Source organism: Homarus americanus, unplaced genomic scaffold (assembly GCF_018991925.1).
Source record: "Homarus americanus isolate GMGI-L3 unplaced genomic scaffold, GMGI_Hamer_2.0 scaffold6251, whole genome shotgun sequence".
NCBI lineage: Eukaryota > Metazoa > Arthropoda > Malacostraca > Decapoda > Nephropidae > Homarus > Homarus americanus.
The window spans coordinates 1-15,001 of NW_024728249.1; the positions used below are offsets into that span (position 1 = coordinate 1).

The following is a 15,001-nucleotide window of genomic DNA, read 5'->3' on the forward strand; positions in this document are numbered from 1 at the left end:
ATACCTCATTCTTAAAGTAGATTCTACCCTGACTTATATTGACAATTTCACTAACAGTAAATACAATAAAAGCTTTCAACATCAGTCACAAAGGATCTTGAACGCTTCATCTGTAATCAGACATCTCTAAGTTGACGCAAAGTAAGGGTGTTCTCTCACCAATTCAAATTTCATGAACACCCTGTGCGGTATTTTGGAATACCTGAGTCTCTCCGGAGGACTCCGTTCTCCCGAAGTGGTTAGAGAACAAATATTTCGAGTAGGGAACTCAAAAGGTTTACAGATTTCAATTCAATTTCAATATTTTTTATTTCTTGATAGAGGAAGCGGGATCCTAGTGCTGTCCCTAGGTACCCTTGGTTTGTTTGATGTCTAGAGCAATTTTTAATAAGTGCATGAAATTAATTTTATGACAGATCTGTATTCTCCCAACCTGATTTAGATACGTAATAGTCGGGATAATTGTTCCATCCAGGACGTTGTATATGTGAATAGATTTTTTTTTTTTTTACTACATTAGATCACATACACTTGATTACGACATTGTATGATTCTTTTCAGCTAATTTGAATTAGTTTTGTGAGCCCATGTGAATGGGCTAAGAAAAAATTAATTAAGACTCATTGAGTTGTTCCCCCCCACGGAAATCTTTAGTAAAAGGCGAAAGATTTATGCGTTCTGAAGGGAAACCAGAGCTATGGTCGCAAAGTTGTTCAAGACCCCAACAAACATTAACTTAGAACATACATGGAGTTGTAGTTCCAGCCAAGAAAGACTTTAAAGGTTTTATTGTCCAGTGTCTAGAAGAGTTTTAAAATAAGATTTACAAGTCCTTCGTAACATTTAAGACTACCGTGATTGGCAGTCAAAAGTGGTATTACTTAATGGCATAACTTAGTTCATAAATGTTCTGTTTTATAATATGGCCCTCATTGTGCAACCGTTTAGTCATAATTAATAGTAATCTAATATAATGAAAATAAACCTGGATCTTGATTATAGAAATGCTTTTATTCTTATGTAATATAAGTTATTTCAATGGTGATAACCACCGGTCTCTCATGTCTACCTACCACTATTACGCCTGTATGAAACTGGTAACTTCAGGTCCGCAGGAGTAGCAGTCCAATAAATCTTAAAAAAAAAAACAAAAAAAAAAACATTAAATAATTATTATAGCGCTTGAAATACTATCTACTGTTATATCAAAACATGAACGAGAAGAAAAGTCAAAAGCTAGCGAGCTACAACTTAAATTATTAGTATAAAAGATCAATAAAGAATTTTAAAATACAGCATGTCTAGTTGAGCCCGGATACTTTAACTCTCCTAATTTCCTTCAAACTTTCCCCTCATTTACGTCCACCTAACCCCCTCCCCCCCCGCCCCAATACTTCCAAAGTACTTCCAACAAAAACCCAGCAACAAATATTAGCCCTTCATCCTTATCTACAGGCTTCAAGTCAAGTTTGATAACGTAAAAAAAAACAAAAAAACATAGGAAAAAAATGCTTCTGTAACAGTGCCATGTAAATTGTCATGTTTTAGAGAAAATCTATGAGAATCTAGTTTAGACAATATTCCTGCCAAAAAGCCATTATAGAGGCATATTACACCAAAAAGAGCCTGCCTATGTGCCTACATCTTAGCCAATCACCGTGACCTCTAAGTGTGACGCGAAAGGCGCAGCTGAGCTGTTTTTTTTTTGTTTTTTTTATTGGACACCCCCTTACATCCTTGTTTAAGGTGAAGCGCAAAAGCGTTTACAGCGCCCAGCAGGGAAGCATGCTAAGTTCATGGTTGATGATGATGATGGGATGGAGAGAAGAGAGCCATTGGCTCAAGAAGGTGGAAGACGGTGTAGGAGGAATATGTCTCATGAGTTAAGGGCGTAGAAGCCTGAAGAGTCAAGGGCGTAGAAGCCTGAAGAGTCAGTGGTTTATGTCAAAGCAAGTTATTGGAAGCTCAAACAACTTTCCCTGAATACGAATTCGCAACTTTCGATTTATAGCAGGTACCTACTTTGCTGCCAGGTGAACAAGGACCAAGGGAAGCTGGCAAGTGTGTCGGAACAAATTTCCACCGACCCGGGAATCGAACCCGTGACAACTGGCTTCCGAGGCAAGAGCGGTACAGCTCTACCCACAGGCGCCCCAGCTGAGCTGATTTGCTGAAAATTAGCGTCTCCTACCCAACTACAATTGGGTTGTACAGTAATAAGGTTGAACAAGAGGACAGAACATGATTATGTCTCGTTGGCAATTATGTTTATTGCAATGGTAATTACTTATCTATTTTCATGATAATTTCCGATAAAACGGTTTTGATGGTACAATAAAAGCAGGTACTGTAAATATAGTAGGTGTTACAAGAAATATTAATACTTAGACAATAGATTTTTTTTAAGAGATGATTTAAAGGAAGGGAGCGTAGGCTTTGCTCGGATGTGTGGGGGTAAGTTGTTCCACACCTTCACACCGTGATAATTTATGGAGGAGTAGCTCTGGGTGCCTTAAGTTGTATCTCTGATTATACCGGAACTGGAAATAATTATTGTCAAGCAAGTGATTGATAGATTCAGATTTGCCCCCGAGGGGGATAGTTTATTGGGCACCCCCTTACATCCTGTGCAAGGTGAAGCGCAGAAGCATTTACAGCGCCCATCTGGGAAGTATGCAAAGTTCATACTTGCCTTTATGACTCGTGCATTAAGGGGGTAAAAGCCTGAAGGGTCATAGGTTTTGTCAAGTTACATAAAGTGAGAGAATGATGAGTGCGTGGGGGGAAAGTTCCCGGTACATTTAATCTGTTTATGGCAAAGCGTGGCAGGTCCCTAATAATGTCAAGTGCCAGGCCTGTCACTAGGAGGAGGGATATCTGGTCAGGGAGGGAAGAGGTGTTGGTAACAGCTAGGGACCTGTAGGAGGTGGTCATAGGGCACGTGAGGATGTAGTGAGAGAGGGTGTGAGAGTCGGGTTGGCCACAAAGTTTACAAACAGTGCGGCCAGGCTCAGGGTTGCCAATGTACTCCCATAGGTACCTGTACCCTAGGTGCAGTCTCATGTACATAATCTGTTGAGATCGAGTCAGGGATTGATACTCTTTGTAGTGGCGGTTGTCGTCACTGGTTACAGCGTCATAGTGGCATAGTGTGACGCTACCCCGTTGCTTCAGGTGTGTCCAATTTTCATCGAATACCTCTCGTTGTGTGGCGTGTATGCGAGATTTGAGATGACTCAAGGAGAGGGCGAGAGCGGCTTCAATATCTTCTTGTGTAGCTTCTTTGGCAAGCCGACCTACAGTGTCACAGGCAGTTATTCCTATAAGTGACGGGATCTAAATAAACTTGACACGGATGTCATCAGTTTGTTCTAGCCCGGCGACGGCGGCTAGGGTGTGTTGGGCGGCAGGGGAGGAGGGGGTGGCTAATTTGAGCCTCGCTAGCGCCGAAGTGCTGTCACTGATTATAAGGAGGTTCCAGCGTTCAGTGCGAGCATACAGTAGGTCGCCACCTCATGAATGCCCGCGAGGATGGCTATGCTTTCAGCATCAGTGGAGGAGGCCCAGTCGTGGACCCTGATTTTCCTGCAGGCCTGGCGCTCAGGAATCCACACAGCTGTCCCAGCGCTGCCCAGCGTGGTAACAGACCCATCACAGTAGACGAGGATAGGAGGGTGGGAGGTCTTAAGAGAGGAGGCGACATCATTAATCTGCTCAAGGCAGTTAAGTTTGAGCATATACCGCAGTTGGGTGGATTTACGACCAGGGAAGGTGTGGACGACAACATCAACACTCGGGGAAGTCCACGGCGGTAGAGGCGAATGAAAAGTGATTGATAGATTTGTAAAGAAAGGGGCATTGCAGTAGGTGTTAACATCTTCGAATTTAAAAATTTTCAATATAGCTAATTTTTTATTTGTGTGATCTGTTTTTTTTTCAAGTAGGTCATTGTCCGTACAACTCTCTTTTGTGCAGTAACCAGAGATTATGTTTTTGAAGAGCTAGAGGCCCCCCCCCCATACTGTGTGACAGTGTATCAGGTGTTGGTAAACAAGATCATGATAGATTTCTTTCATTGCTGTGACAGTGAGTGACTGTCGAGTGTGATACAGACTATTAAAAAAAACCCAACTTCTTTCAGTATTATGAGTTACTAGGCATCAATTAGAGAGTTTGAAAATCTTTCATTCACACGTAATTGTCAAAATATAAATCATATAAAAGTAGCGTAGAAAAAAAATTCTTTGCTGACCTTAAGCATAATTCAAGTACTATTTATTAACAGAGACCTTGTTAAGCTGTAAAAATACGCCGTTGTACCTTATATTTCTTATGTAATCCCTTATGAATTGTGTAAGGGGGATAGCGCGAACACAGTCCCTCGCTAACAAAAATTGCGCACTCGAGTTAACCACATTTGGGTTAATCGCAAGGGTCAGCATCACCGGAGTGCAATGGTGAGCCTCGCCCTGGGAAAACCGCCTTCGTGATCACGGTATCTCCTGTGCCAGGTAAGTATGCCCTGAATTGTTCATCCTAAACCCTAACCAAACTTGACTGACTATCATTGTGCTGAACCATCTCTCTTATGTTATTTATTTAAATTTATAAACCAATTATATGATAACTTTTTATATCATTCGTAATATGCTAAAATAAAAATTGTCACATTAAAAGTGAGAGGCATATGATGGAAATAAACAAGTTTGGCTTTATAAACTATTCATTTCCATCAAAACACAAACATACGGGGTTAGAAAATTTTAACTATTGATAATTTTTTCGCGTTTTTCTTGTGTCTAATTCAATATGATTTCCCATTAGATCCAAAATAAAGTAATTAATAGTATCTCAACCATCAACTTTAGATTGATTTGCCAGGATAAGTTTGTATAGAGGTAAGCCAAATTTTCTTCTGTAGCAAATTGATCCTGAAGTTTCTTCCTCTCACAATTAAGTCGTTTGGGATATTGCTTATGTACTTTATCTATTAATTATGAGGAACTTGCTATCCAGTGAGGGCTATCCCTCCTAATATAAAACTGAACATTGTGGAAATACTTTATTTGGCATAGTAATGAGATCAATATAGCCCAGAATCATTTTATTGGAAAATTGACTAATAACCAAACTAGAAATTGATACAATTCCAAATTTTCTACAATTATATGCAATAAATATTTATACTTGTGTAAGCATTTTACAAATACTTCAGGAACTACTTCTCTGGGCGGAGCTTCATTTTTTCATGAAGGTTGGCATACACGGTTCATAAAGTAATTGTCTCAATCATTTAGGCACTATCATTTTTAGTGCAATTTATACTTTTCATAATGCAACGGAAATTAGTTTTCCAGCTTCTATGTAAAAAATAAAATAACAAAAACAGCGGGTGTATTGTTGGTATCATAGTTAAAAAACATTGGCAACCGGCGTATCTCTTCATGGGGAAAGTACAGTGTAGGGTATGCGTCCTTCAGTCTGTCCCTCAAACATGCCAGTTTCTTCCTTCACTAACACTGGTCAATAATGTTCATAAAGAAAAAAGAAAGAAAGAATGAAAGAAAGAAATAACGAACAAAAGTGATTTTTTTTTAAGATTAAGGAAAACTAAAAATTGTAAATGGTAATATAACAATGAAGTGTAAAGAATAGTATAATAATTGGTAATATAATTACGGTTTTTGTTATTATAGATTACTAGTGTTGATGCATAAGGAGTTTGACTGTTTATCTGCAAACAGAACTCGAGATAAATTCTTGTTGCACCAATTTAAAACTAAAGTAAGGTTATTGTGTAATGTGCATTGGTTTGATTGCAACACAGCAATCGTCATCGCTTCTCGGCCTTTTGGCTAAGATCAAAGTGTAGTATCTGTTCTTATCAGCTTAATGGAGAGTACATAATCAGTGTTCTTTTTTACATAGAAGGCAGAGCACAGATTTGGACTTTCTGGGGGTGAAAGTAACAGAGTTACTCCTTTGTTGTTTTAGATGGCGAGCAGGGAACCCGGTATTTCTCCATTGCTGTGGTTATTACTAATACCATGCAGTGAGAGGAAACATACCGGGGGTGCCTGCAAAGCCCCAAACCTGGTCTCACGGGACCCCACGTGGGTGCTTCTTACACGTGGCTATTCCCTCCTCTCTGTACTTCCTTACTTCGTACTGGCTGAGGGACCTGCACTCATAGAAGTGTATTCGTCCCAAAGTCCCTCCCCGGTAAACCATCACCTTGCGATCGAGTGGGATTGTGATGGCGAAAGGGAGGTCGGTACACAACTCTCGGCCGATCCTCCAGGAATACCGTGATAGTGCGGGTACACCCTGGTAAGGGGGTTGTCATGTGTGTGTGGGTGTTCGTGTGGGTAAAGCAAGATGGACGACGAAGAGCCAAGGGGAAGAAACGAAGGAGATCGACAGCCGGAAAGAAGAAACCGAATGCTGACCATATGGTTCCCTGCACCACCATCCTTCAAATGCACAGAGAGGACACAGGGATGCCCATGGGAATGTGCGTCATCGGGGTGGTCTGGCTGCAAGCAATCACTAGTCCGACATCTAAAGGAAGCCCACAACAAGAAAATCAACGAATATATGAACATGTGTGCAGGGTGCTATCTGGTACTGACTATCCGGCCAAGCAATCACACGTGCATCCTCAACAGGCAGATGAGGGAGGAGCAAAGGGTTCCCCATTTTCGTTTCCAGTGCGACGTGCAATACTGCCCCTACTCTGCCCCAACAAAGAGAGGATTGAATAACCACAAGGTAACAACACATGTACGGCAGTGGAGGAGGAGAGACAACCAACGTCAGGCGGAGCAACGACAGGGGAACCAACAGGCTGAAGGCAATCCAGCAAGCGCCCAGCCCTCACAGGAAGTTGGGGAAAATAGGGAAAACGAGCAGAGGGAGCAGCCACAGAATTACGAGCAACAGCAGCAAAGAGAAACACAAGGGCAACGAGAAAGGCACAGATGGACCCCTCCACCCAGGGATGGAGAAGTGGAAGGACCAAAGACACCACGCCCCGTCTCTGGGAGAAGTACACCAGTGTCACCGCTGAGCCCAGACGATCAAGAAACGCAACTGAGGCGATAACGCCGAGCCAGATGCTCCAAAATGAACCCTCACCAAGAGAGGAATCACAGCACCCAGGGGACCTGACACCCCTCTTGCACATGCCAAGAATGCCACTGTCACCTCTAAGCCCCGATGAACAACATGGTGGAGACAGTACCCAAACAGGGGAACAGATAATGCAAAGTCAAGAAACAAATGAAGGAAGCCAAAGTAATCTCAGTGAATCCCTTACACCACTATCGCAAAGTGAAGCAACTCAAACACTAAGTGGTGAAGGCAACATACAGGAGCAGATTGGCATAACTCCTGAACCAAATGAAGAGCGAGATGAAGCTGAGGAGACATGGATACTGGAGCCGTTTCTGGGCACAGTGTATGAGATCCAGCGGAACCCGGACTGGGCAAGATTTGAAGAAGTACTGATTGAGATCGAGGTAGCAATTCAAGCGGCAAACAGGATAAACATCTCTCAAGGACAGAACACGACCAGGAAAATCACCGATGTCAATGATTGCAAACAGATCCAGAGGCTGTACAAATACAACCGTCGCCGAGCAATACGGCTAATTGCCGATGGGAACGGCGCAAGATGTGAAATAAGCAAGGAGAGAATAGAGGAACACTTCCAACACATGATGGTTGAAAAGGATTGTGACCTAAATACCGTGGAGCACATTCCCGAACCACCAGACGACAGACCAGAGATGGAAATGCAGGCCTTCACAGAGAAGGAAGTATTTACAAAACTAGCAGCAGCAGAGAATTCGTCACCAGGTGAAGACAGAATATCATATGAGAACTGGAGAAAGGCTGACCCAAGCTGCCGAGTTATGGCAGCCATATTCAACGTGTGTCTCAGAGCCAAGAGAATACCAGACTCCTGGAAACGATACAGAACAATACTTGTCCCCAAAAAAGGGGGTAACCCAGAAGTCGTTTCAAATTGGAGGCCTATAACACTGAGCCGCACAATATACAAGGTGTACACGGGATGCCTCACAGCACGACTCAGAAGGTGGCTCGTTGACAACGAGGTACTGTGCGCTGCACAGAAAGGATTCATGCCAAGTGATGGGGTGATAGAACACAACTACATACTTCAACATCACATGGACAATGCACGACGGAACAATGGCGATACCTGCATAGCAGCACTCGACTTGACCAATGCATTTGGCTGTGTCACTGGACCTCATTAAAAGAGCGCTCAACCGTATAGGGGTGGGACGGGATTTTGAAACAGTAGCAGGAGACATCATCAGTGGCAAGACGACAAGAATCCTAACAAAGGAAGGAGAAACAGAAGAGATACCAGTGCAATGCGGTGTGCAACAGGGGTGCCCAATAAGTGGTCTCCTGTTCAATATAGCGGTCGAACCACTGTTGCGGAAAATCGCGGCCGAAGGAATGATACTGAACCAAGAACACAAGCACCCATGCTTAGCATATGCAGACGATATAACCATCATTACAAAACAGCAAGATAATCTACAGCAACTCCTCTACATAGCAACAGAACAATGCAGTAGGATGGGACTGGACCTAAATCCTAGCAAAAGCTCATCATTGCACCTGTCCGGACGAAGACCTCGAGGAATGCGCCAGACACAGTTCTACGTTGGAGAAACGCCCATTCAATGGAAGAGCGATGGCGAAGCAACACTCTTCTTGGGACGACCAGTTTGGTTCCATCTTCTGCCAAACATCCAAACAGTAGAGGAACTAATGCAACTCGGGACCAAAATACTGACAAGCAAGCTAGCACCGTGGCAGAGAATAGATGCAGTCAAGACATTCATGTTCCCGGCAGGAGTGCATGCAATGAGGACTTTGCAACTGAGGAAAACAGACTGGGCACACCTGGACAACGAAATGAAGACAATGCTTAAACACACGCTACATCTACCGTCAAGAGCGTCGAATGAGTAGCCTACTTGTACGGAAACAGTAAAGCTGGAGCGTGTGGTGTCCCACTCTCGGCAGAAGACTCTGACATTTTCCTGGTGGATACCGCATATAAATTACTCACGTCACCGGATCCTGACGTCAGGGAAATAGCCAGAGAAGAATGCCGGCGAGTGGCAACAATGAGAACACGACAGGAGCCAAGCATGACCGACGCATGCATGTACTTAACACAAGGAGAGATGCAAACGCGAGGAGGAGACCACCAAACCATCTGGTCTAGAGCCAGATGTGCCTCAGGCCGAATGGGGGTTTCCTGGATAGCAGAGGGAGGAGACAACATCAAGATAAAATGCACGGACTCCATCATTGAAGAAAAAGATAGAAGGAAGGTAACCAAAACCATCCGGAGCCAGCGACGACAGATGAGAGATGAAGTTCTGCAGAATAAGCCTGACCAAGGGAAAGTGATGAAGCTCGTAGCACAAGAGAGAGCATCATCAGCATTTGTTCGAAATGGAGCGTATACAACCTTCGCAGACTGGCGTTTCATACACCGAGCAAGACTGAACCTACTCCCCGTCAATGGAGCGAAGCGAGGCCAGAATAGGGATCGGAGATGTCGTTGGTGCAATAGAGAAGAAACGCTCCCACATGTAGTAAACCACTGCATGATACACTCTCGAGCCATGCAAAAGCGACATAATGCCCTGGTGGATAGAGTACGAAAAGCCGCAGAAGGTCGACATTGGAAGATCATGTCGGCAAATGAACGAGTACCAGGAGCAGCAGACAATGGACGTCCAGACCTGGTGATTGAAAAGAACCGAGAAGTGATCCTGATCGACGTCACCTGCCCATTCGAGAATGGACAAGAGGCATTTAAAGAAGCAAGACTGAGGAAAGAAGAAAAGTATGCAGAACTGGCAGCAGAGATGAGAAGACAATACCAGCAGGTGAAGGTGGCTGCATTCATAGTGGGACCCCTGGGAGCATACGACCCGGAGAACGAGAAGCTGATGAAGAGACTGGCATCAAAGGGATACCTGCGCCTCTTCAGGAAACTGTGTGTAAGTGATGCCATTCGCTGGTCGAGAATGATTTATATAGAACATACCTCAGGTGCTAGACAGTATGTAGGGTGAAATAAACCCAAAGTCAAGATAGAAGAAAGAATAGGTTCTAGTTAGTGGAATAGGAACACTATGTATAAAATGTAATAGATAGTCAGCCAATTGTCACAAATTACTGGAATACCCAAACTATTGTAAATAAAAAACAATGTATCATTCTTTTAAATAAAATCTGTTCTTATCAGCTTAATGGAGAGTACATAATCAGTGTTCTTTTTTACATAGAAGGAAGAACACAGATTTGGACTTTCTCGGGGTGAAAGTAACAGAGTTACTCCTTTGTTGTTTTAGGCGGCGAGCAGGGAACCCGGTATTTCTCCATTGCTGTGGTTATTACTAATACCATGCAGTGAGAGGAAACATACCGGGGGGGCCTGCAAAGCCCCAAACTTGGTCCCACGGGACCCCACGTGGGTGCTTCTCACACGTGGCTATTCCCTCCTCTCTGTACTTCCTTACTTCGTACTGGCTGAGGGACCTGCACTCATAGAAGTGTATTCGTCCCAAAGTCCCTCCCCGGTAAACCATCACCTTGCGATCGAGTGGGTTTGTGATGGCGAAAGGGAGTTCGGTACACAACTCTCGGCCGATCCTTCAGGAATACCGTGATAGTGCGGATACACCCTGGTAAGGGGGTTGTCATGTGTGTGTGGGTGTTTGTGTGGGTAAAGCAAGATGGACGACGAAGGGCCAAGGGGAAGAGACGAAGGAGATCGACAGCCGGAAAGAAGAAACCGAATACTGACCATATGGTTCCCTGCACCACCATCCTTCAAATGCACAGAGAGGACACAGGGATGCCCATGGGAATGTGCGTCATCGGGGTGGTCTGGCTGCAAGCAATCACTAGTCCGACATCTAAAGGAAGCCCACAACAAGAAAATCAACGAATATATGAACATGTGTGCACGGTGCAATCTGGTACTGACTATCCGGCCAAGCAATCACACGTGCATCCTCAACAGGCAGATGAGGGAGGAGCAAAGGGTTCCCCATTTTCGTTTCCAGTGCGACGTGCAACACTGCCACTACTCTGCCCCAACAAAGAGAGGATTGAATAACCACAAGGTAGCAACACATGTACGGCAGTGGAGGAGGAGAGACAACCAACGTCAGGCGGAGCAACGACAGGGGAACCAACAGGCTGAAGGCAATCCAGCAAGCGCCCAGCCCTCACAGGAAGTTGGGGAAAATAGTGAAAACGAGCAGAGGGAGCAGCCACAGAATTACGAGCAACAGCAGAAAGAGAAACACAAGGGCAACGAGAAAGGCACGGATGGACCCCCCCACCCAGGGATGGAGAAGTGGAAGGACCAGAGAAACCACGCCGCGTCTCTGGGAGAAGTACACCAGTGTCACCGCTGAGCCCAGACGATCAAGAAACGCGACTGAGGTCGATAACGCCGAGCCAGCTGCTCCAAAATGAACCCTCACCAAGAGAAGAAGCACAGCACCCAGGGGACCTGACACCCCTCTTGCACATGCCAAGAATGCCACTGTCACCTCTAAGCCCCGATGAACAACATGGTGGAGACAGTACCCAAACAGGGGAACAGATAATGCAAAGTCAAGAAACAAATGAAGGAAGCCAAAGTAATCTCAGTGAATCCCTTACACCACTATGGCAAAGTGAAGCAACTCAAACACTAAGTGGTGAAGGCAACATACAGGAGCAGATTGGTATAACTCCTGAACCGAATGAAGAGCGAGATGAAGCTGAGGAGACATGGATACTGGAGCCGTTTCTGGGCACAGTGTATGAGATCCAGCGGAACCTGGACTGGGCAAGATTTGAAGAAGTACTGATTGAGATCGAGGTAGCAATTCAAGCGGCAAACAGGATAAACATCTCTCAAGGACAGAACACGACCAGGAAAATCACCGATATCAATGATTGCAAACAGATCCAGAGGCTGTACAAATACAACCGTCGCCGAGCAATACGGCTAATTGCCGATGGGAACGGCGCAAGATGTGAAATAAGCAAGGAGAGAATAGAGGAACACTTCCAACACATGATGGTTGAAAAGGATTGTGACCTAAATACCGTGGAGCACATTCCCGAACCGCCAGACGACAGACCAGAGATGGAAATGCAGCCCTTCACAGAGAAGGAAGTATTTACAAAACTAGCAGCAGCAGAGAATTCGTCACCAGGTGAAGACAGAATATCATATGAGAACTGGAGAAAGGCTGACCCAAGCTGCCGAGTTATGGCAGCCATATTCAACGTGTGTCTAAGAGCCAAGAGAATACCAGACTCCTGGAAACGATACAGAACAATACTTGTACCCAAAAAAGGTGGTAACCCAGAAGTCGTTTCAAATTGGAGGCCTATAACACTGAGCCGCACAATATACAAGGTGTACACGGGATGCCTCACAGCACGACTCAGAAGGTGGCTCGTTGACAACGAGGTACTGTGCGCTGCACAGAAAGGGTTTATGCCAAGTGATGGGGTGATAGAACACAACTACATACTTCAACATCACATGGACGATGCACGACGGAACAATGGCAATACCTGCATAGCAGCACTCGACTTGACCAATGCATTTGGCTCAGTGTCACTGGACCTCATCAAAAGAGCGCTCAACCGTATAGGGGTGGGACGGGATTTTGAAGCAGTAGCAGGAGACATCATCAGTGGCAAGACGATAAGAATCCTAACAAAGGAAGGAGAAACAGAAGAGATACCAGTGCAATGCAGTGTGCAACAGGGGTGCCCAATAAGTGGTCTCCTGTTCAATATAGCGGTCGAACCACTGTTGCGGAAAATCGCGGCCGAAGGAATGATACTGAACCAATAACACAAGCACCCATGCTTAGCATATGCAGACGATATAACCATCATTACAAAACAGCAAGATAATCTACAGCAACTCCTCTACATAGCAACAGAACAATGCAGTAGGATGGGACTGGACCTAAATCCTAGGAAAAGCTCATCATTGCACCTGTCCGGACGAAGACCTCGAGGAATGCGCCAGACACAGTTCTACGTTGGAGAAACGCCCATTCAATGGAAGAGCGATGGCGAAGCAACGCTCTTCTTGGGACGACCAGTTTGGTTCCATCTTCTGCCAAACATCCAAACAGTAGAGGAACTAATGCAACTCGGGACCAAAATACTGACAAGCAAGCTAGCACCGTGGCAGAAAATAGATGCAGTCAAGACATTCATGTTCCCGGCAGGAGTGCATGCAATGAGGACTTGGCAACTGAGGAAAACAGACTGGGCACACCTGGACAACGAAATGAAGACAATGCTTAAACACACGCTACATCTACCGTCAAGAGCGTCGAATGAGTACTTGTACGGAAGCAGTAAAGCTGGAGCGTGTGGTGTCCCACTCGCGGCAGAAGACTCTGACATTTTCCTGGTGGATACCGCATATAAATTACTCACGTCACCGGATCCTGATGTCAGGGAAATAGCCAGAGAAGAATGCCGGCGAGTGGCAACAATGAGAACACGACAGGAGCCAAGCATGACCGACGCATGCATGTACTTAACACAGGGAGAGATGCAAACGCGAGGAGGAGACCACCAAACCATCTGGTCTAGAGCCAGGTGTGCCTCAGGCCGAATGGGGGTTTCCTGGATAGCAGAGGGAGGAGACAACATCAAGATAAAATGCACGGACTCCATCATTGAAGAAAAAGATAGAAGGAAGGTAGCCAAAACCATCTGGGGCCAGCGACGACAAATGAGAGATGAAGTTCTGCAGAATAAGCCTGACCAAGGGAAAGTGATGAAGCTCGTAGCACAAGAGAGAGCATCATCAGCATTTGTTCGAAATGGAGCGTATACAACCTTCGCAGACTGGCGTTTCATACACCGAGCAAGACTGAACCTACTCCCCGTCAATGGAGCGAAGCGAGGCCAGAATAGGGATCGGAGATGTCGTCGGTGCAATAGAGAAGAAACGCTCCCACACGTAGTAAACCACTGCTTGATACACTCTCGTGCCATGCAAAAGCGACATAATGCCCTGGTGGATAGAGTACGAAAAGCCGCAGTTGGTCGACATTGGAAGATCATGTCGGCAAATGAATGAGTACCAGGAGCAGCAGACAATGGACGTCCAGACCTGGTGATTGAAAAGAACCAAGAAGTGATCCTGATCGACGTCACCTGCCCATTCGAGAATGGACAAGAGGCATTTAAAGAAGCAAGACTGAGGAAAGAAGAAATTATGCAGAACTAGCAGCAGAGATGAGAAGACAATACCAGCAGGTGAAGGTGGCTGCATTCATAGTGGGACCGCTGGGAGCATACGACCCGGAGAACGAGAAGCTGATGAAGAGACTGGCATCAAAGGGATACCTGCGCCTCTTCAGGAAAGTGTGTGTAAGTGATGCCATTCGCTGGTCGAGAATGATTTATATAGAACATACCTCAGGGGCTAGACAGTATGTAGGGTGAAATAAACCCAAGTCAAGATAGAAGAAAGAATAGGTTCTAGTTAGTGGAATAGGAACACTATGTATAAAATGAAATAGATAGTCAGCCAATGGTCACAAATATCTGGAATACCCAAACTATTGTAAATAAAAAACTCTGTATCATTCTTTTAAATAAAATATATTCTTATTTCTCTCTTTTGCTACTTCCATACTTAGTACTAGTTGCGGGACCTGCTTCTCGGCCTTTTGGCTGAGCTGTGTGCTGGATGCCATCTTGTACTGAATTCCCGGCCAGGCAATCACGAATGTATCGTCAAGAGGCAGATGAGGGAGGAGCAAAGGTTTTGCCATTTTCCATTCCAGTGTGATGTGCAATACTGCCCCAACAAAGAGAGGCTTGATCAACCACAAAGTAGCCAGACATGTCCGACAGTGGAGGAGGAGGAGGAGAGACAATCAACGTCAGG

General features: G+C 44.9%; 2 non-coding genes and 1 pseudogene across 2 annotated transcripts; 1 reads left to right on the plus strand and 2 right to left on the minus strand.

Moving 5' to 3' along the window:
- Positions 1-582: 582 nt before the first annotated feature.
- On the minus strand, positions 583-698 carry LOC121866039. Its single transcript, XR_006088879.1, has one exon. It is a non-coding gene; the product is annotated as a U5 spliceosomal RNA (small nuclear RNA).
- A 3,658-nt stretch (positions 699-4,356) lies between these two features.
- On the minus strand, positions 4,357-4,519 carry LOC121866036. Its single transcript, XR_006088877.1, has one exon. It is a non-coding gene; the product is annotated as a U1 spliceosomal RNA (small nuclear RNA).
- Positions 4,520-5,835: 1,316 nt separating this feature from the next.
- Positions 5,836-5,955, plus strand: LOC121866037 (annotated as a pseudogene).
- The last annotated feature ends 9,046 nt before the right edge of the window (positions 5,956-15,001 follow it).